Source organism: Crotalus tigris, unplaced genomic scaffold (genome assembly GCF_016545835.1).
Source record: "Crotalus tigris isolate CLP2741 ecotype Arizona unplaced genomic scaffold, ASM1654583v1 scf7180000020941.558017, whole genome shotgun sequence".
Taxonomy (NCBI): domain Eukaryota; kingdom Metazoa; phylum Chordata; class Lepidosauria; order Squamata; family Viperidae; genus Crotalus; species Crotalus tigris.
In genome coordinates, this window is record NW_024098270.1 from 456,657 (window position 1) to 477,500 (window position 20,844).

Sequence of the window (20,844 nt, forward strand, 5' to 3'; positions counted from 1 at the left end):
AGGGGAAAGGCTTCCGAGATCCCTGGCCTACGAAGTCCCGCCAGTTGAGTCCGATCCAAACCTTCTTAGTCTTCTTAAATTTTTTTTTTTTAAACTGGCAGCGCCCAATTTTCATGGAGGAAAGTCCTGGAAACTGCCAAGGAAAAAAACAGGAAAGTCACTTTTAATTCCCCCTGGCCGGGTTTGGAGAAAGCGGCGTTTTGGTTTCCGGAATCTTTGTACCCTTCGTAGGTTGTTCTAGGGTTGTATCCTGAGCGGGCGGTGGTTTCAGCCGCTCTTAAAAATACGTCTTTAGCTTGATGGGTTTGGAGCGATTTGGCCCAGAGCGAGTCTCGCCCAAGGAAAGACGGGTTCTCCGCTTAAAACAGAGGTTCTCAACCTTTTTAATGCCGCGACCCCCCAACCGGTCGTAAGTCGAGGACTACTCAACCGGTTGTAAGTCGAGGACTACTCAACTGGTGCAGCCCCGTTTGCAGACTGGGACTTTTGGCGGGCTCAGCAGGGCGGAGACAGCCTGGACAATTCCTATTGGCTCTTGAAAGCCAATAGAATTAGACTCTATTCAAGAGAGTCTATTCTATTGGCTTTCAAAAGCCAATAGAATAAAAGGAAGTAGCACAGCCAAGGAAAAGGGGGAAAAAATGGCGGACCGCGTTGTTTGGCGACCCCCGTGAAATGGTCGTTCGACCCCAAATGGGGTCCCGACCCACAGGTGGAGAACCACTGACTTAAAATGATCATTTGTCTGCCAGATTCCTTCCCTTCTGTTTTCCTTCCTTCCCTCCCTCCTTCCCTCTCTTTGTCTTCTTTTCGCTTCGTTTTCCTTCCCTCCTTTCTCTTTCCCTCCCTCTTCTGTTTTCCTTCCTCCCCTCCTCCCTCTTTTCCTTCCTTTCTCTTTGTTTTCCCTCCCTCCTTTCTCTTTGATTTCTTCCTCTCTTTTGCTTCCTCCCTCCCCTTCTGTTTTCCTTCGCTATTTTTTTTCTTTCCCCTTCCCTCTGTTTTCCTTCCCTCCTTTCTCTTTTCCTCCCTTCCCCTTCTGCTTTTGCTAGCTCCCTCCCTTTTCCTTCATTTCCCTTCTCTGTCTTTTCTTTCTCTTTCCCTCCCTCTCCCCCTTTCCTTTTTTTCCTTTCTGTTTTCCTTCCTTTTCTCTTCCTCTTTTGCTTCCTGCCTCCCCTTGTTTTCCTTCCTCCTTCCCTATTTTCCTCCCTTCATTTCCCTTCCCTCTTGGTTTTCCTTCCTCACCCCTTTTCCTTCCTTCCTCCTTCCCCTCCCCTTTTTCTTCCCTTCCTCTTTTCCTCATTTCCCTTCCCTCTTGCTTTTCCTTCCTTCCTCTTCCCCTTCCCTTCCTCTTTTCCTTCATTTCCCTTCCCTCTTTGTCTTTTCCTTCCCTTTCTCTTTTCCTCCCTCCCTCTCCCCTTTTCCTTTTTTCCTTTTCTGTTTTCCTTCCCTTTCTTCCTCTTTTGCTTCCTTCCTTGTTTTCCTTCCTTCCCTACTTTCCTCCCTTCATTTCCCTTCCCTCTTGGTTTTCCTTCCCTCCTTTCTCTCCTCCTCCCTCCCTCCCTCCTTCCCTTCCTTCATTTCCCTTCCCTCTTTCTGTTTTCTTTCCCTTTCTCTTTTCCTCCCTCCCTCCCTCCTTGAGCCTCCCTCTCTTCCTTCATCCCTTCCTTCCTTTCTTCCTTCGCTCCTTTGTCACCCACCCACCCCAACCTCCATTTTGCGCAATGTCCCAGATCAGCTGTGTGCAAGTGAGCCTCTGCTCATGTGGAGGCTGCCCAGCTGATGAGGAAAGAGACCTCAAGACAGATATTTGGTATATAAGAAGACACAAAGTCAAGACTGAATGGTTGTGGTTGTGATTGTGGTTCAGGTTGTGGGATCCTACAGGCTGGCTTCTGAAGGAGGATAAAATCCCCCCCCCCCATTTTTTGCTTCTTTTTCTGCCCTTTGTCTTAACTCTTTATATCCTGGTAGGGACTCTCATGAAGTTGTGCGATTTGTGTGTGCAAGAAATCGTGCGGAGCGAATGGCACATATTTCAGGGTGGCTTCAAGGAAGGACGCAGGCAGAAGGCTTTCCACACCAGGCACCCTCCTGAATCTCACCTCAGAGTTTAGGCCAGGGGTGGGCAACCTTGGCTTTTTTATGACTCGTGGACTTCAACTCCCAGAATTCCTGAGCCAGCCACGCTGAGGGGAAAGGGAGAGGGTTCCAAGCTGAGCCAGGCTGGCTCAGGAATTCTGGGAGTTGAAGTCCACGAGTCATAAAGTTGCCAAGGTTGAAGACCCCTGATATAGGGCAAGGGTGGGGAACCTTGGCTCTTTTATGACTCGTGGACTTCAACTCCCAGAATTCCTCAGCCAGCATGGCAACCTCTCCCTTTCCCCTCAGTATGGCTGACTCAGGAATTCTGGGAGTTGAAGTCCACGAGTCATAAAGCGACCTAGGCCTAGGCCAGAGGTAGGCAACCTTGGCTCTTTTATGACTCGTGGACTTCAACTCCCAGAATTCCTGAGCCAGCATGGCTCAGCTTGGAAACCTCTCCCTTTCCCCTCAGCATGGCTGGCTCAGGAATTCTGGGAGTTGAAGTCCACCCATCTCAAAGGGCCAAGGTTGCCTACCCCTGGCCTAGGCCACTTTATGACTCATGGACTTCAACTCCCAGAATTCCTGAGCCAGCATGGGGGAACTATGGCCCCTTCATGACTGGTGGACTTCAACTCCCAGAATCCCTGAGCCAGCCACGCTGAGGGGAAAGGGAGAGGTTTCCAAGCTGAGCCAGGCTGGCTCAGGAATTCTGGGAGTTGAAGTCCGCCAATCATAAACGAGCCAAGGTTCCCCACCCCTGGTTTAAGGAGAAAGAGCTGCTTATTTCGATCGCTGCCTTTGCGTTTCTTGGCAACCATCCACCCAGGAAAGAAGCTTGGTGGGTGTTTTATTGACCTGAGGGACCGCAGGAAGGATTGGATTTAGAAGAGGCTCTGCAGGGTTTCTCAATTTGAAGAGCTGCGGACGGCGACTCCCAGAATTCCCCAGCCAGAGAGGTTTACCACCAGTGCCGCTCCCCCCCCCCCCGCTGTGCGGCCTTAATGGCCATTTGTCTGGCAAAAGCCTCACTTTTATCTTAAAACTTGCCTCTGGATTTATTTAATTGCTTCCCATCTTGAGAGAGGTGAGGAAAAGCAGCCAAGATCAAAGACTGTGATTGTGGAACTCTAGCTGCAGGGGTCCTGGGGGGGGGGCAGAAGGGGGAGGCCTGGGACTATGAGCCACCCTTGGAGTTGCCAGCGGCTATAGGAATGGGAAGGGGAGAAAGGGGAAGGAGTGGAGGGGAAAGGGGGAGGAGGGAAGGAAAAAAAGGCCAGAGGAGGGAACATGAAGGAACAAGGGAGGGGGGAACTGGAAGGAAGGAGGAGAAAAGGGAGGAGAGAATGGGAAAGAAGAAGGGAAGGAAGGAAAGAATGAGGGGGAACTTGAAGGAAGGATAGAGAAAAGGGAGAGAATGGGAAGGAAGGAAGGAAGAACTGGAAGGAAGGAGAAAAGGGAGGAGAGAATGGGAAAGAAGAAGGGAAGGAAGGAAAGAACGAGGGAACTGGAAGAAAGGATAGGAGAGAAAATGGGAAGGAAGAAGGGAAGGAAGGAAGAGGGGAACTGGAAGGAAGGAGAGGAGAAAAGGGAGGAGAATGGGAAGGAAGGAAAGAAGAAGGGAGGGGGGAACTGGAAGGAAGAGGAGAGAGTGGGAAGGAAGAAAAGGGAAGGAAGAAAGAGAAAAGGGAGGAGAGAATGGGAAGGAAGGAAGGAACTGGAAGGAAGAAAAGGGAGGAAAGAATGGGAAAGAAGAAAGGAAGGAAGGAAAGAAGGGGAACTGGAAGGAAGGAGGAGAAAAGGGAGGAGAGTGGGAAAGAAGAAGAGAAGGAAGGAACGAGGGAACTGGAAGGAAGGATAGGAGAGAAAAGGGAGAGAATGGGAAGGAAGAAAGGAACTGGAAGGAAGGAGAAAAGGGAGGAGAGAATGGGAAAGAAGAAGGGAAAGAAGGAAAGAATGAGGGAACTGGAAGAAAGGATAGGAGAGAAAATGGGAAGGAAGAAGGGAAGGAAGGAAGAGGGGAACTGGAAGGAAGGAGAGGAGAAAAGGGAGGAGAATGGGAAGGAAGGAAAGAACAAGGGAGGGGGGAACTGGAAGGAAGGAGAGAATGGGAAGGAAGAAAGGCGAGAAAAGGGAGGAGAGAATGGGAAGGAAGGAAGGAGGGAACTGGAAGGAAGGAAGAGAAAAGGGAGGAGGGAAGGAAAGAGTTGGCAATAGGATAGATTGATGGAAGGAAGGAACAAAGGAAATAGAGGGAAAGGAACAAGGGAACAGGAAGCAAGGAAGGAGAGGGAAGGAATGAAGGAACAGGAGAGAATGGAATGGAGGGAGGGAAGGAAGGAAGGAAAAAAATAGGGAAGGAAGAATAGAGGAGGAAACAGGATGGGAGGAAGGGGGAGGGAGGGAGGAAGAGAAGAAAGAAACAGAATAAATGACAGCCGCACACATGATCAATGTCCATAAAGGGGGGTGGGTTTCCTATAACTGACACCACCCTGACTCCCCTCCCTTCGCCGGAGCACTCTATCTGCCCAAATGGATCTGGATCAGTGGTTCTCAACCTTTACAATGCCGCGACCCCCAACCGGTCGTAAGTCGAGGACTACTCAACCGGTCCTAAGTCGAGGACTACTCAACTGGTGCAGCACCGTTTGCAGAATGGGACTTTTGGCAGGCTCAGCAGGGCAGAGACAGCCTGGACAATTCCTATTGGCTTTTGAAAGCCAATAGAATTAGACTCGATTCAAGAGAGTCTCTTCTATTGGCTTTCGAAAGCCAATAGAATAAAAGGGAGGAGCACAGCTAAGGAAAAGGGGGGAAAAATGGCGGATGTGTGGTTTGGCAACCCCTGTGAAATTGCCGTTCGACCCCAAATGGGGTCCCGACCCACAGGTTGAGAACCACTGATCTGGATGATGGGATGGTGTTGTGCTTCAGCAAACGGACCAGCGGGTGCTTCCCCACCCGTTCCTCAACACATCTCCCACCTACCTGCCCCGCACACCTGGGCCGAAAGCTGCTTCTTGGGCACCACCTCTGGGGTCAAAGCAACACACAAGCAAGACAAAACCATGTTGCCCCACGGGAGAAGCCCTCCAGAACTCAGCAGCTCCTAAGCCAGCATCCAACCAAGCAACGAACGCCCAGCGCCAAGATGTCTGCTGAGGAACCATGGTTTACCAACCCACATCGTGCAGGTTCTTTGGCAACCCAGTCGGATAAGCCGTTGACCAGCGCAATGGACAAACCGGTCACCTCCTGGCCCAGTTCTATCATTTATTTCTCTTGGCTTCACGTCAACCTAAGCTTCAAGCAGGTATCCAGTTGTCCACAAGGAGACCTCTTCTGTGGTGGCCTCGTTTGAACCTGCTGTCCAGATTGCGGATATCTGGACCAAACTGATGGTCATCAGGAAGAAAAAGACCCAACATACTTAGCTTGCTTCTCGTATTTGAGGAGGGGAGGGGATCCTCCCATTCTCCAAAGCCCCTGAAGGCAGGAGAAGAAGCACTGGATGGAAACGGATCAAGGAGAGAAACAACCTGGAACTAAGGAGAAACTTGCTGACAATCGGAACAATTAACCAGTGGAACAGCTTGCCACCAGATGTTTTGAGTGCTCCAACACTGGAGGTTTTGAAGAGGAGATTGGACAACCAACGGTAGAAGTCTTCCTGCTTGAGCAGGGGGTTGGACTAGATGACCTCCAAGGTCCCTTCCAATTGGAAACGTTGCCCTAAAGCAGGAGCGTCCAGCCTCGGCCCCTTTTTAAGACTTGTGGATGTTAATTGTCAGAATTCTCCATCCAACTAGGCCAAAGTCTGGGAGGTGAAACCCACACGTCCTAAAAGCTGTCGCACATCCCTGATCCCAAGCCCTTTTGGCCTCGGTTCCCAAAGACCCGCAACTTAAACGGGGGGGGGGGGAGAGGGATCATTCGCACCCAACACCCGCACCCAAACGCACAGTCACATCCCCTTGCCGCGTCCCCTTCCCAACCAGCCGAAAGAAGAAGCCGCCCCTTATTCTGAAGAACCTTTATTCAACACTGAATCATAAAATAGCTCTTATGCGTAGGTTTTTGTTTCGTTCCGTTTTTGTTTTGTTTCTTCTTCTTCTTCTTCGCTTCCTTTTGTGTCGTAAGTTTTAAATAACGCGTGGTTTACATTCGGCAAAGTTCAAGAGCAACAACATCAAAGTGCATTTTACAGACAAGAATTCGGCCCCCACCCCCACCCCCGTGTTTTTTTTTTTTAAAAAAACAAACCATGATGGTCTCTGGATGGACCCCCCCCCATCCCTCCCAAGAGGGCCGCCAGGATGAATGACACGGAGGCGTCTGTCGTTGCTTCCCTTCAGCAGGTGGAGAAAATAATAAGAGACACCTGCCCGCATCTCACCTGTCTGAACCTCATCCTTTGCCAATGCACCTCTGGAAGCCAGCTGCTTCCCAAAACAGGCACCCTCCAGATGTTTGGGGACCACGGGAGGGGGGGTTTTCTGGGGGTGAGCCCAGCACATCTGGAAGGGGCCGAGTAGGATCAGACTGGCCTTAAAACGGGGAGGGGAAAAAACCCTACTCAAATCTGCAAATTACAACGACCTCCCTCGTCACAGTCAACCTCCCTTCTCCCCCCCAAAAAACCTGGTTCTCACAACCCAGATCTTCCCTCCAAGCAGGAGTTGTGCCCAGGTTTGGGTTTTGCACACGCACACACACACACACACACACACACACACAAACACCGATTTGTCCACATTTTCTTTGGAGTCGTAAAACCGGACCCGATTTGCTTCAAAAACGAGACCGGGCCGGCCCATATTGGGAACGATTGCAGTACAGGTAAGTCCTCGGCTTAACGGCCGCAATCGAGCCCAATGTTTCCCGTCGCTAAGCGGGACAGTCATTCTAGGGAGTTTCACCCCGCTTTACGCCCTTTCTTGCCGGAGTTGTTAAAAGGAATCGCTGCGCTTGTTCAGCTAGTCGCGCGGTCGTTCATTGAATCTGGCTGTTCCCCCCCCCCCCGGTTGAGTTTGCTCTCTCAGAAGGCGGTCGCAAAGGGGGGATCGCCTGACCCCCCCCCGGGGGATGCCGCGACCGTCATAAATACGAGTCAGTTGCCAAGAGGGGGAATTTTGATCGCGTGACCACAGGGGAGGCCGCTTGACGGTTGCTAAGTGTGAAAAACGGGCCTAAGTCATGTTTTTCAGGGCCGCTGCGACTTTGAACGGTCACTAAAGGAATCTCTGCAAAGTCAATTGATAAGAAATAATTAAAACCAGCCACCAGCTATACGCGGATGGGTCTGAAATGGCAATTTTTCTTCCGACATCCCCGCCTAAAATTCCACCTCCAAACAACAACAATCGCAGCAATAATCTCCCTTTTTCAAGAAATGTAGGGGTGCAAAGCTGTTTGATTTTGGGTAGGGTGGGGGTCCTGTCTGGGCAAGGGGCTCTCCAAGAAACCCAGTGTAGGACACAAGCCCAACCGACTGTGGGAGAAGAGAGAGGCATCCAAGAACGTCCAACTGGAGGGAAGGGATCCTTGTGGACGGCCAGCAAATCCGTTAAATAAATAAACATAGCAAATAAATCAATTTAATAAACAGACCCAGCAAATAAATACATGCAGTGCACAGGAAAAGTAAAGAAAACACATTTAATAAAGATAACCAGCATAGCAAATAAATAAATCAATGTAAGAAATAAATAGAGCCAATAAATAAAGGGAATAAATAGGAAAGATAAACAGCAAATCCACTGAATAAATAGGAAAAATAAATCCATCCGTTGAATCAACGGGAAAAGCAAATCAATCGAATAAACAGGAAAAATAAAGTCAGTTGAAGAAATATAGCAAATCAACTGAATAAATCGGAAAAATAAATCATCTGAATAAATCGGAAAAATAAATCTAGCAAATCAGTGGAATAAATCGGAAAAATATACATTTAATGAAGCAAATAAATAAATTTTAATAAATGTAACAAATCAATCAGTTTAATAAATGAATGTCGCAAATGGGAAAATAAATTGAATAAATACATAAATAAAACCAACCAATAAATAAAGGAAAAGAAGAACAAGCTTCCAAGCACGTTCTCCTAATACAGCTCCGCGTTTCTGAAGTTTGACAACTTTTAAGAGGCCTGGACTTCAACTCCTGGAATCGAAGCTGGCCAGGGAATTCTGGGAGTTGAAATCCAGTCCTCTTAAAGTTGCTAAGCTTGAGAAACACTAAATAGTTAGTAAAAACAGAACAGGGTCCTGCATCACCAGCTTTTGGGCATCATAGGGCTTACCTGTCTTTTTCGACTGAGAAATATCTATCTATCTATCTGTCTGTCTGTCTGTCTGTCTGTCTGTCAGTCTGTCTGTCTGTCTGTCTATCTATCTATCTATCTATCTATCTATCTCTATCTATCTTTGGTTATTCGGGTTTTCTCCCGCATAAAATTGGAAATGTCTTGGCGACATTTCAACAAAGTCCCATTCGTCATCTTCAGGCTGGTGTTTTCGACTTTGTGCTTCTAGGAGCTCCTAGAAGCACGAAGCCGAAAACACCAGCCTGAAGATGATGAATGGGACTTCGTCGAAACGTTGCCAAGACAGTTCCAATTTTACGCGGGAGAAAACCCAAATAACCAAAGACCTACATATAAACACCCACGAAAACCTCAGAAAACAAATATGTGTGTGTGTGTGCGTGCGTGTGTTTAGTTTATTCAATTTACCACCCGCTGCGCTGCAAGATACGCTTTTAAAAGTGTCATAGGGCAATATGTTAAGCTAGCTCAATAAACGCTGCCTCTTTTGCAATAATTTGGGGGTAATCTAGGGCTTCTCTTGCATGATCTGAAAAAAATGACAGGCCTTATTAAAAGACCTGCTGGCTAATCGTGGCTAGAGAGTAAACCTGCCATTTATCTTTGATGCAACTACGTGAAAGACGCCCAGTGGATGGGTTTCTGGGATGTATGATATACCCCCTTACATTAAATTTTATATTAACCCAACATTTGGCTGGGGAGGTCCTTCACCCTTCGGATACAGAAATCTGAGCAGAGGGTTGGACTAGAAGACCTCCAAGGTCCCTTCAAACTTTGTTATTCTATTATTCGGTTATTCTTATGGCGCAAGGCTATAACTACATCTCAGCCTCTTACCGGCATGGGTGTCCACTTGGGTTAGGGGAGAAGAAAGACCTCACAGGTGTTGTGGGGAATTACATAACTTCTTAGGTAGTCCTCATGCTTATGACCAGTCCTCACACTTATGACCATCGCAGTATTTCCCCAGGGTCACGTGATCAAAATTCAGGCAGGTGGCAACCAGCCAGCTTCTGGTAGATTTGCTTAATGGGGAAAACCAGATTCGCTTAATGACCACATTCACTTAGTGTCTATAGCGATTTGCTTGACAGCTCTGGCGAAAAAGAGTGTAAAACTGGGGACGACTTGCTTAACAACTGGCAACAGAAATTCTAGTCCTAAGGATGGCTGTAAATCGAGGACAACCTGTACAATGGATGAATAGACACAGTGCAGGCCGTCCCCAGCTTATGTGGCACCGTGACTGAGCAAACTGCAACTTTCCCTGGTCCCGTTGCTCCTTCCCAGGCTCCGCAAAGGCTGATCGCGTGACCCCAGGATGCTGAAACCATCCTAAAGGCATCCCAGTTGCCTGGTGTCCAAATTCTGATCATGTGACAGTTCTGAACACTGCGACAGTCGTAAGTGTGAGGATTGGCTGTCAGTAACTTCTTTCGGTGCCGTTGTAACTTCGACTGGCCACTAAACGAATGCTCGTAAGTCAAGGATTGCCTGTGGCAGGAAAAACATACTCGGCACAATGACTAAACCCACCACTAGAGGGCAAGCGAGAGATGCAAATATTCTCTCGTGCCCAATGATGCCCTCTAGTGGCTGTATAGGGTTCTGCAGCTCAGAAGTGGTACCCGGCTGCAGATCTAATTTGCTGATGCTGCTCAAACGCCAAGGCTGCCATCCCATCCATCATCCCCTGGAGTGACAACTGTTTTCCAGGGCTCAACCTGGCTTGTAGCCCTTGCCTCTGACTAACATGAGAGTGGGGATGGGGGGTTCTGACCAGCTTTATCTCTGGGCTTAAAAAGCTCCATTTGCAAGCCAGGGAAAGATGACTGATCTAAAAGGTGGCTTGCCTGTTGTCATGGTGACAGCTGGGCCCCTGTTTTAACAATAGAACCAAATCTGAGAATTGCTGCATGTTCTTAAATAGGTACCAGGTTGCTTGAATTTTTAATTTTTTCGCTTTGTGTGAAAAAAATGCAACATGGGGTAGCAGAATATTGCCTGATCCTGACATCTGGAATTCGGGGGCTCTAGTTTGCGCTGGGAAAACCACAAAAACAGGGACGTCTGCACTGACCTTTTCCACACAATTGCAAAAGAGGCATTTTGGGAGCGTGAACATTTGCTGCAAAGGCACGGCGGGGCTTAATTTTATTGGAAGCCCGCAAAATTAATTTAAATTCACCAGGGCCCCAATCTTTTCCACAGGGGCATTTTACCCATCTATGGCTGCAGTTAGAAAAAGATCACCATTCCATTAACCTGCCTTTTCCCCTTCCTAGTTGCTATCTTTGCTTTCTCTGTGTTTTATTTAAGATTCATTTCTACACAGGAAAAAAAAAGACACTTTTGCTTCTTAAAAAATCGCTGGCACATTTCTGCTGAAGCCTGAAATATACATATATTTATATAATTAAAAAAATAGCTTAAAAGCCAAACATCCATTCATCCATCTTTCTTTTTCTTTCTTTCTTTCTTTCTTTCTTTCTTTCTTTCTTTCTTTCTTTCTTTCTTTCTTTCTTTCTTTCCTTTTTTCCTTCCTTCCTTTCTCTCTCTCCCTCCCTCCCTTTCTTCTTCCTTCCTTCCTTCCTTCCTTCCTTCCTTCCTTCCTTCCTTCCTTCCTTCCTTCCTTCCTTTCCCTTCCTTTGTTCATTCTTTCATTCCTTCTTTATTTCTGGCACACTTTAAACATTTTCAGTCATTTATAATGATTGATTTAGAAAGACTATTAAGTGCTTTTCAGAAACTAAGCTTCCCCCCCCCCCTATCTATCTCCCAGGAGCAAAATCTGAAATGATTATCTACCTGGAGCGTCTCCCTGCATCACTTCATGAGGCTGGCAATTAATTTTTCTTCCAACTTTTATCAATTTCCTCCTGGTCTTTGCAGCGCAGAAATTCTGGGCACATCACAAATTTTATATGCTCAGCAAGATCTAGCCCATGTTCAGACAACTGTCCTGAACACAGATAATCCTCGACTTACATCCATCAGTTTAGCAACCAAACTTACAATGCCATTGAAAAAAAGGGGATTTATGTCCCTCAATTTATGACTAGTCCCGGCATCCCCACACTAACATGATCAAAATTTAAAGGCCCCTGGCATGTACTTATGACGGTTCCAGCATCTCAGCATTTCTGATCTTCCTGGCCAGCTTTCAAGCAGCAAAACCAGTAAGGGAAGCTGGATTCGTTTTCACCACCGCATGTGGTTAAATGATTTGCTTAACAAGCATGGTAAAAAAAAACTGGTCATATAACTGTCCACCCAGTTGGTTCCTTCCCCACTTATTTTGGCTTCCTTGACTTGAGTTCAAGGCCTGAGGGGGACAAAGGCTCATGTGGCAGGCACTCTGCCTCACTCTGAATTGACCCATTTCTCTGGGTTAAATCAGACCAATGACTAACCAAGGAGCCTGGCTTTGTGTGTCTGTGTGTGTGTGTGTTGGTATTCTTTTGGCAGCAAGCAATGCAGGTGGCATTGTCTGCTTGTTTGCTGGAGCCCCATCCTGAGTGCTTATGGATAGGATGCTCAGCCTTCCTTCCTTCCTTCCTTCCTTCCTTCCTTCCTTCCTTCCTTCCTTCCTTCCTTCCTTCCTTCCTTCCATCCATCCTCCTTCCCATCCATCCTCCCTCCCTCCCTCCCATCATAAATTTCAAGACATCCATCCATCCTAAATTCCAGGCTTTCCTTCCATCTTATCCATCCATCCAACTTCCAGACCATCCATCTATCCTAAATTCCAGGCCTTCCTTCCTTCCTTCCTTCCTTCCTTCCTTCCTTCCTTCCTTCCTTCCTTCCTTCCTTCCATCCATCCTCCCTCCCATCCATCCATCCATCCTCCGTCCCTCTCTCCCTCCCTCCCTCCCTCCCATCTTTCCATCCATCCATCCATCCATCCATCCATCCATCCATCCATCCATCCATCATAAATTTCAAGACATCCATCCATCCTAAATTCCAGGCTTTCCTTCCTTCCTTCCTTCCTTCCATCCATCCTTCCATCCATCTATGCATCCATCCATCCATCCATCCTAAATTCCAGGCTTTCCTTCCTTCCATCTATCCATCCATCCAACTTCCAGACCATCCATCCATCCTAAATTCCAGGCCTTCCTTCCTTCCTTCCTTCCTTCCATCCATCCTCCCTCCCATCCATCCATCCATCCTCCGTCCCTCTCTCCCTCCCTCCCTCCCATCTTTCCATCCATCCATCCATCCATCCATCCATCATAAATTTCAAGACATCCATCCATCCTAAATTCCAGGCTTTCCTTCCTTCCTTCCTTCCTTCCTTCCTTCCTTCCTTCCTTCCTTCCTTCCTTCCTTCCTTCCTTCCTTCCTTCCATCCTTCCATCCATCTATGCATCCATCCATCCATCCTAAATTCCAGGCTTTCCTTCCTTCCATCTATCCATCCATCCAACTTCCAGACCATCCATCCATCCTAAATTCCAGGCCTTCCTTCCTTCCTTCCTTCCTTCCTTCCTTCCTTCCTTCCTTCCTTCCTTCTTATAAAGGCAAGCATATCCTGGGGCAACCTCCCCCCCCCCTTTTAGACGCTGTGTTGGAGATCCACGTGAACCCCCAACCAGAAGCAACCTGGTTCCAGATGCTGTTTGTCAGAAAAGACACACCCAGATGCCGCCTGATTTCCGCTTCCCCTTTTAAGCTTCTCACCAGAGGAGCTGAAAACACCCAACCTCTCCCTGTGTGTGGTTAATAACATCTCACACTGAGTGGTGCCCTTTCCTTTCCAGTAGAAAGCCATTAACCCTCCAGTCCCTTCTCCACCACCCTTCGCAAGGCCGCATGATACAGCTTAGAGGAATAAAGAGCGCAGATGCTAAATTACCCTAACTTTCAGCTAACAGCGACCACGTACGTGTGTGTGTGTGTGTGTGTGTGTGTGTGTGTGTGTGTGTGTGTGTGTGAGGGAAGTAAACTAGGCTCAGAAACAGACTGTGAGTAAAAGCAAAGGAAAAGAAAAACAGGGAATAACCTCTGCTTTACAACATACTTCCCTAAGACAGCAATACTGACGTTAATCAGCATATTTAGGCTTTCTTTTTTTCCCCTTTTCTTGGCAACGCTAGTTAGCCAGGTTTTCTCCATCTTTGGCAGCTTGGAGATGTGTGAACTTCAACTCCCAGAATTCCCCCTCCAGTATACTCGGTTCCGGGAATTTTGGGAGTTGGAATCCACACCACTGAAAAGCTTTCAAGGTTGAGAAATACGATGTAGACAGAGCAAGGGTGCCCAAACGTGGCGATTTTAAGACCTGTGGACTTCAATTCCCAGCATTCCCCATCCTGCAGATTGGCTGTGGAATTCTGGGAGTTTATATCCTACGAGTTTGGCTGGGGAATTCTGGGAGTTGAATCCACAAGTCTAAAAGTGACCAAGGGTGGACACCCCTGGTGTAGAGACTTTTTTTACAAAAAAATATTGAGCTTTTGCATAAATATACGTCAAGGGACACAATTCTTCAGCAGTTGAAAGTGGACTTCAAAGCAATGTATTGAGTAGTGATGATACAGAAGAATGCAGAATTAACCCCTTTTAGGCCAGGTTGACTTGTTTTTTAGGGGGGGAGCAGTTTTTTCAAACTTGCATTGACATTAATGAGTTTGGGGGGGGTGTCTTAGGAAGGATGGCTTCCTCCCCCCCAAAAAACCTTGGCACCGAAGGGAGATGTCCTCCAAATGGAAAGGATGGACCAAGTTTCCTTGTTAGCCCTTTTTTCTCTTGCCCCCCAAACAGCAAAGAGGGGGTGCCCTAAGGTAAGAAACCAACACATGGATGCCAAGAGTAAAACATGCATTCACAACTGAATATGACCGCAAGCAGTAAATGCCACAGTGTTTTCCACCGTGGGAACTTGAACGTGAGTGGACTCAAACTCCCAGAATTCCACAGCTGGCATGCTTTAAGAGGCTTGGATTTCCATTCCCAGAATCCCCCAGCCGACATGCTTTAAGATGCTTGGACTTCCATTCCCAGAATTCCCAAGTCACCATGATTTAAGATGCATGAATTTCAGCTCCCAGAATCCCCCAGTCAGCCTGCTTTAAGATACTCGGACTGCAATTCCCAGAATTCCCCAGTCACCATGGTTTAAGATGCATGAATTTCAGCTCCCAGAATCCAACAGCCGGCACGTTTTACAATGTTTGGACTTCAATTCCCAGAATTCCTCAGCCAGCCATACTGGCTGGGGAATTCTGGGAGTTGAAGTCCAAACATCTGAAAGCCATGCCAGCTGGGGGCTTCTGGGAGTCAAAGTCCACCCATTTTCAAGTTACCGACTTTGAAAAACACACCGCCGCAAAGAGTACCACAATGACTATTATTATTTTTTTTAGAAAAAAAAACCCCCGCAAGGACAGCTCAACCATCCAGCCCCTCCAGAAATCCATTGGCTTTCTTTGATCCTCTGGACCCCCCCCCCCAAGAAGCGAGATTATATCTTCAAAGATCCCTTTGGCTTCTGATCAGCCCTACCCTGTTTCGTTTCAAGCTGCCTCCCCCCCCCTTTCTCCACATCTGGATGCCGCCGGCACAAAAATAACCTTTTGCCTTCTCCCAAGGGCTCCCCGTTTGGAAAAAGCGACTTGCTGTCGACCCTGGGAGCGCTCCCCGCAAATCTAAGCCCACCCACCCAATTTTGTCCTGGGTTGAATTCCCCCTCCCCCTCTTTCCCCGGCTGGGAGACAGCGCTCTCCTTGCATCCAGTGGGCCCCCGCCCCACACCCAGAGAGGGAAGGGTACCCCCTCCAGCTCGATTCACAGTTGCAAGGGGACCCCCCTGGATTAATCAGGGGGAGCCCCCAACTCTTTCAATATATATATTTTTTTCAGAACCTTGGTGAGGTTCTCTGCAGAACCCAGGCAATAACTCCCCCCCATAAATAAATAAACAAACAAATAAATAAAGGTGCAATGCTCAAATCCTATCCTTCTTCTTCCTCTCCCCCCCCCCCCAGTCCTCTGCGCATCCCAGCATCCCATGGCCTGTCTCCTTTTGGAGGAGATCAAGGATTAAAGATGGATGCGATTGGTACCCGCGGCCTTTGACCTTTCCAACTCTGGAAAAGATGAACGAGGAACAAAAAGAACTCTCCCCCCCCCGAAACCCCCACGATCTTCGCCCCCCCCAAAGGAAACGCCTCCCTAAAGGACAGAGCTTTAGACACATGCTTGGATACATAAGCTTTCAAGAACCTCTCCTGGGTTTGGTCTGCTGCTTTGAGATGCCTTCGGGGTGGGGTGGGGTGGGAAAGCAGGAACGAGCTTTCTCGCGCGGAAGGAAAGTTCCCGTTTTCGGAGTTTCGGACGGTCCAGCGGCGTCGAAATGTTCGGCACGCGGTGACGAGCCCTCGCGATCCGAAAACGAGGCGGTGGTTGGCAAATATCAAAAGGTGAAATCAGGACGATGGCTTTCCCCATCTCCCTGCTCCTGGTTAATATATATATATATATATATATATTTATGTACGTACTGTATATATATTTTTTGCACTCTGAATTAACTTTTGTTTTTTGTTTTTTTTTTGCTGGTTTTGAGGCATCCTGGACTCTTCAGCTGCGCGGCCTGCAACGGCGTCGGCTGAGGTTGCCACTCTTTCTGTAGCAAACAAGGGTCTGATCAAAGTGGCCACCTTTTGTGCACCGGGAGGTGGCTTGTTTCGGGAGAGTTGTCCTTGCTCACACTGTCCGCATCTCGGTCCGCGGTCCATTCTGGAGCCACCTGGCCTCCTTTTGTGATCCGTCTCTCTCTCTCCCCCCCCCCCGAAACAGAACAAGGTTGAAGCGTGTGCAAGTTTGCAAAAAGAAGGTACAAAAATAATTCTTTCCCGCAACTAATTTTTTTAAAGAGTTTGACGCCGGCCAGGGCTCCGATGTGATGAAGGACAGGAAAACAACAACAACAACAAAAAAGGATTTTGGCAGCTCTGCAGCAAAGTTTCACGTCGCCTTTGGGGCTAATTCTGCCGATTTTCTGGTCCTGCAAAGGAGGCTTGCTTACACCCTTCCGGACTTCGACTCCCAGAATCCACCAGGCAGCACAGCCAGCCAGGGGATTGTGGGAGAGGAAGCCCGACCGGTTTGGGAGGCAGCCAGTTGAGGAAGGCTGAATCACGCGCTGAAAAACAATATTCATATTGCTGTAATTTTGGCACCAAAGCGGGCTTGCTGTCAAGCACAGGTAGTCCTCGATTTACGACCGCAGGCAAGATCGTTGTTAAGAGAATCTTGCCCCTCTTTACGACCTTTCTTGCCACAGTGATTGTCAAGTTAACCGCTGCAGTTGTAAAGTTAGTAACACAGTCGTTAAGAGAATCCAGCGTCCCCTATGGACTTTGCTTGTCGAAAAAAGGGGGTCACATGACTCCGGGATGCTGCGACCGTCGTAAATATGAGTCGGTTGCCCAGCGTCCGAATTTTGATCACGTCGCCAGTGAAGGTTAAGATTGAAAAAACTGAAAGTCACTTTTTTCAGTGCCGTTGTAACTCTGAACGGTCGCTAAATGGGCGGTTGTAAATTGAGGACTACCTGTATGGACTCGACAGCACATTTCAGCCAGATAAATGTACCCAAATCTCTGCTAGTACAATCCAGGGACTCCAAAATTGTGCCTTGAGTATGGATGTTTACATCCTGGCTTAGTTTTAGCAAAGAAGCTACGGATGTTCGACTTAACTCAAACCTGACATTCCAGACATTAAAAACCCTGGCCTCTTTTAAAAGCTGGTTGTTAGGATGGTGACAGCAACTCGTGAAGGTTGCAGAACAGTATTTCTTTCAACTTCGGTCACTTTAATTCCCAAGCTGGCTGGGGAATTCTGGGAATTGAAGTCCACCCATCTTAAAGTGACTGAAGTTGGAAAAAAAAATACCCTTCCAGAGTTAATGCTGATGATTATTCTATAAATCTGCAAAGCGACAAATCAACACATTTTGATTACAGGATTTGTCACACGTTTTGGGGCTAGGCCTTCCCCATTCCCCTAGGCCTAAAATTAAAACAAACATCCAAAGCTTGCCGTTCTTCTTCCCAACTATCTTTCCAAAGGGCTGAATAAATGATGCCCTTGGGAATAGCGCAGAAAGCGGGCCACTTTGAAGAGGCGTGGACTTCAATTCCCAGGATTCCTGGCTGACTGGGGAATTCTGGGGGTTGAAGTCCACAGATCTTAAAATGGCCAAGCTTGGGAAATAGTCAGCTAATCTATTCTTGGCTCCTACACTTAATTTTTCTTGGGGAAATCTCGATGGAGACTGATCCAAGTGCAAAGCTGGATAGTTTTTTTTTTCCTTGCAGATATAGTATAAACAAAAAATAATCAAAAGGCCTTCCTCCTGCAGTCTGAAGTGGCCAGTTTTCCCCCCTGGCTGTTTCTACAAACTAAGTTCTTTCAATCTCATTTCCAGGGGTGTAGTCAAGACTCTGCCTCTCCTAGGAGACTGTACTCTCTTTAAAAAAAAAAACACCCCAAAAAACCCAGTCCAGTTGTGGCCAGCTGCAGGGCCCACACACCCTTAATGTAGATGAGGGGTCTTCAAACTTGGCCCTTTTAGGACTTGTGGACTTCAACTCCCAGAATTCCTCAGATAGGCACACTGGCTGAGGAATTCTGGGAATTGAAGTCCACAAGTCCTAAAAGGGCCAAGTTTGAAGACCCCTGCTATAGACTTTAAGAGGACTGGACTTCAGCTCCCAGAATTCCTCAGCCAGCGTGCCTGGCTGAGGAATTCTGGGAGTTTAAGTCCACAAGTTATAAAAGGGCTAAGTTTGAAGACCCCTGATATAGACTTTAAGAGGAGTGGACTTCAACTCCCAGAATTCCTCAGCCAGCATGCCTGGCTGAGGAATTCTGGGAGTTGAAGTCCACAAGTCCTAAAAGGGCCAAGTCTGAAGATCCTGACTGTAGAGGAACCTCAGCTGTGCCGATCCAGGCTGCGAGACGCAGATAGCCTCAACGCATACTGACCCGAGTTACCACTAGAGGGCAGCAAAATGGTGCAGAAGAATTGCATCCTTTGCTGCCCTCTTGTGGGCACTTCAAGACTTGCAGCTCAGATTTGGCAGCCGTGGGACAGATTGGCCCCACTCCGTCTTCAAGAAAGATATTTGGAGATGCCTTTTCCTCTTCAATTTTCTGAGGGTGGCTCATGCGTGCCAGCCTGGTCTGCTCCCAGCAACACAGTGGTTCTCAACCTGGGGGTCGGGACCCCATTTGGGATCGAACGACCATTTCACGGGGGTCGCCAAACAACGCAGTCCGTCATTTCCCCCCCCCCCTTTTCCTTAGCTGTGCTACTCCCTCTTATTCGATTGGCTTTTGAAAGCCAATAGAATAGACTCTCTTGAATAGAGTTTAATTCTATTGGCTTTCAAAAGCCAATAGGAATTGTCCAGGCTGTCTCTGCCCTGCTGAGCCCGCCAAAAGTTCCATTCTGCAAACGGTGCTGCACCCATTGAGTAGTCCTCGACTTACGACCGGTATTGAGTAGTCCTCGACTTACGACCAGTTGGGGGTCATGGCATTAAAAAGGTTGAGAACCACTGCTCTAACACTTTGAACTGCTGTCCAATTGGGCAGCCCTCCCTGTCCTGGGGTCCAGAAGAAATGACCTCCATCTGGACTCCCAGTTCCGACTCTTGATTCGCAGCTGTGTGTGTGTGTGTGTGTGTCAAGGAAAAATGCCTCTCTTTCGTGTCTGAGGTTCCTCTTAAACCCTAAACGCGGTGGGCCATCTCCCCTCCCAACGGACCTTAAGTTTTATGCCAATCATCGCTTCCTCGCAAAGACTCCTGAGAATTTTCGTTTGGCCAGGATGCTGAGCTTCTGGTCCAAACCAACCCTGTATCCCGCGGTCCTTTGAGAAGGGGAGAATGACCGCCAACCAACTTGAGGTCTGGCCCTTTATCGTTTGGGACGCTAACCGGTCTCACCTATTTAACGGAACAAGAAAAGACTGCTTTTTTCTCTCTCTCTCTCTGAAAGGGGAGATTGTTGATCGGACAACCAGTGAAAATGAGATTTCTATGCCAATTTAGTGCTGGCTCTCGAATGTGGGCCTCGGATGAGGTCAAAAAAGTCAAGATGGCGGCTGCACCAGCAAAGCCACATCCCTTTTGTGTGTGTTGCCTGGGGACTAAGGCTTCGACGGGGCAATTAGAGTCCCCATCTTGGCTTTTTCAGGACCTTTGTGGATGCCCTCGGCATGGGGCATCTCCCTTTCAATTCTCTAACCTTGGCTTGGGCAACGATCCAGATTCAAAGGGTCCCAATGTGGACACCGCTGCGTCTTTTTTGGCACTTTTTTTTGTGTTAACTCCCGAAAGACATGATGCAACGAGGCTACGGTTGCTCCTATCAGCTGCGGGTAATGAGAATCCAATTTGCCTCATTTATTCTCGTCGCAGACGGGTTAGACTGCGCCAACTCTGGCTTTGGAAAAGAGACGGTTGGCGTCATTGGCACCAGTTGTTTCTTGGAAGTTGTGAGTCACACGAGGGGCGCTTGAAGAGGGCAGCCAACTCTCCTTTTGGCAAGGCTTTGGGTGTAATAAGTAGACGTCCCACGGGCCAGATGTTTGTCTCCAGATCCTGAGGCATCTGGGCAGAGCTTGACTTTCGGAGTTGAGTTGGGAAAGAGATCTTCTAGGTTCTTCGAAGGCCAGATTGGAGGCCCTCAAGTCTTTCCCCGAAAATGGCTCTTCAAAAAAGGATGAATTTAGAGCAAAAGCTTCTGTTTGAAACTGCTAAACCAGCTCCCCCGGGCAAGATCTGCTACTCCCGAGTAGTAGCTACCACCTTCCAGAAGTCAGCTTCATCATCCCTGATAGCCAGCTGGGGTTTTTTGCAAGCTTCTCCTGGTGAGACCGAACCAGCATCTGAGTTTCAAGCTCATGTTCTTCAAACAATCACAACAAAGCTGTAAAAATAAACGGGAAAGGAGCTGTTCCACCCTCCTGGTTGCTGATATTTCCAAAAGGTTGGACTAGAAGACCTCCAAGGTCCCTTCCAACTCCGTCATTCCGTCGGCAGAAACCAGCAACCTGCTAAGCTTTGTCCAGAGGACATTTACAGAGGAAAGAAAGAAAGAAAGAAAGAAAGAAAGAAAGAAAGAAAGAAAGAAAGAAAGAAAGAAAGAAAGAAAGAAAGACGGAGGGAGGGAGGGAGAAAGAAAGGAAAGAAGGAAGGAAGGAAGGAAGGAAGGAAGGGAAAGAAAAAGAAACAAAGAAAGAAAGAGGGAGGGAGGGAGGAAAGAAGAAAGAAAGAAAGAAAGAAAGGAAAGAAAGGAAGGAAGGAAAGGAAGGGAAAGGAAAGGAAAGGAAAGAAAAAGAAAGAAAGGAAAGAAAGAAAGAGGGAGGGAGGAAAGAAGGAAGAAAGAAAGAAAGAAAGAAAGAAAGA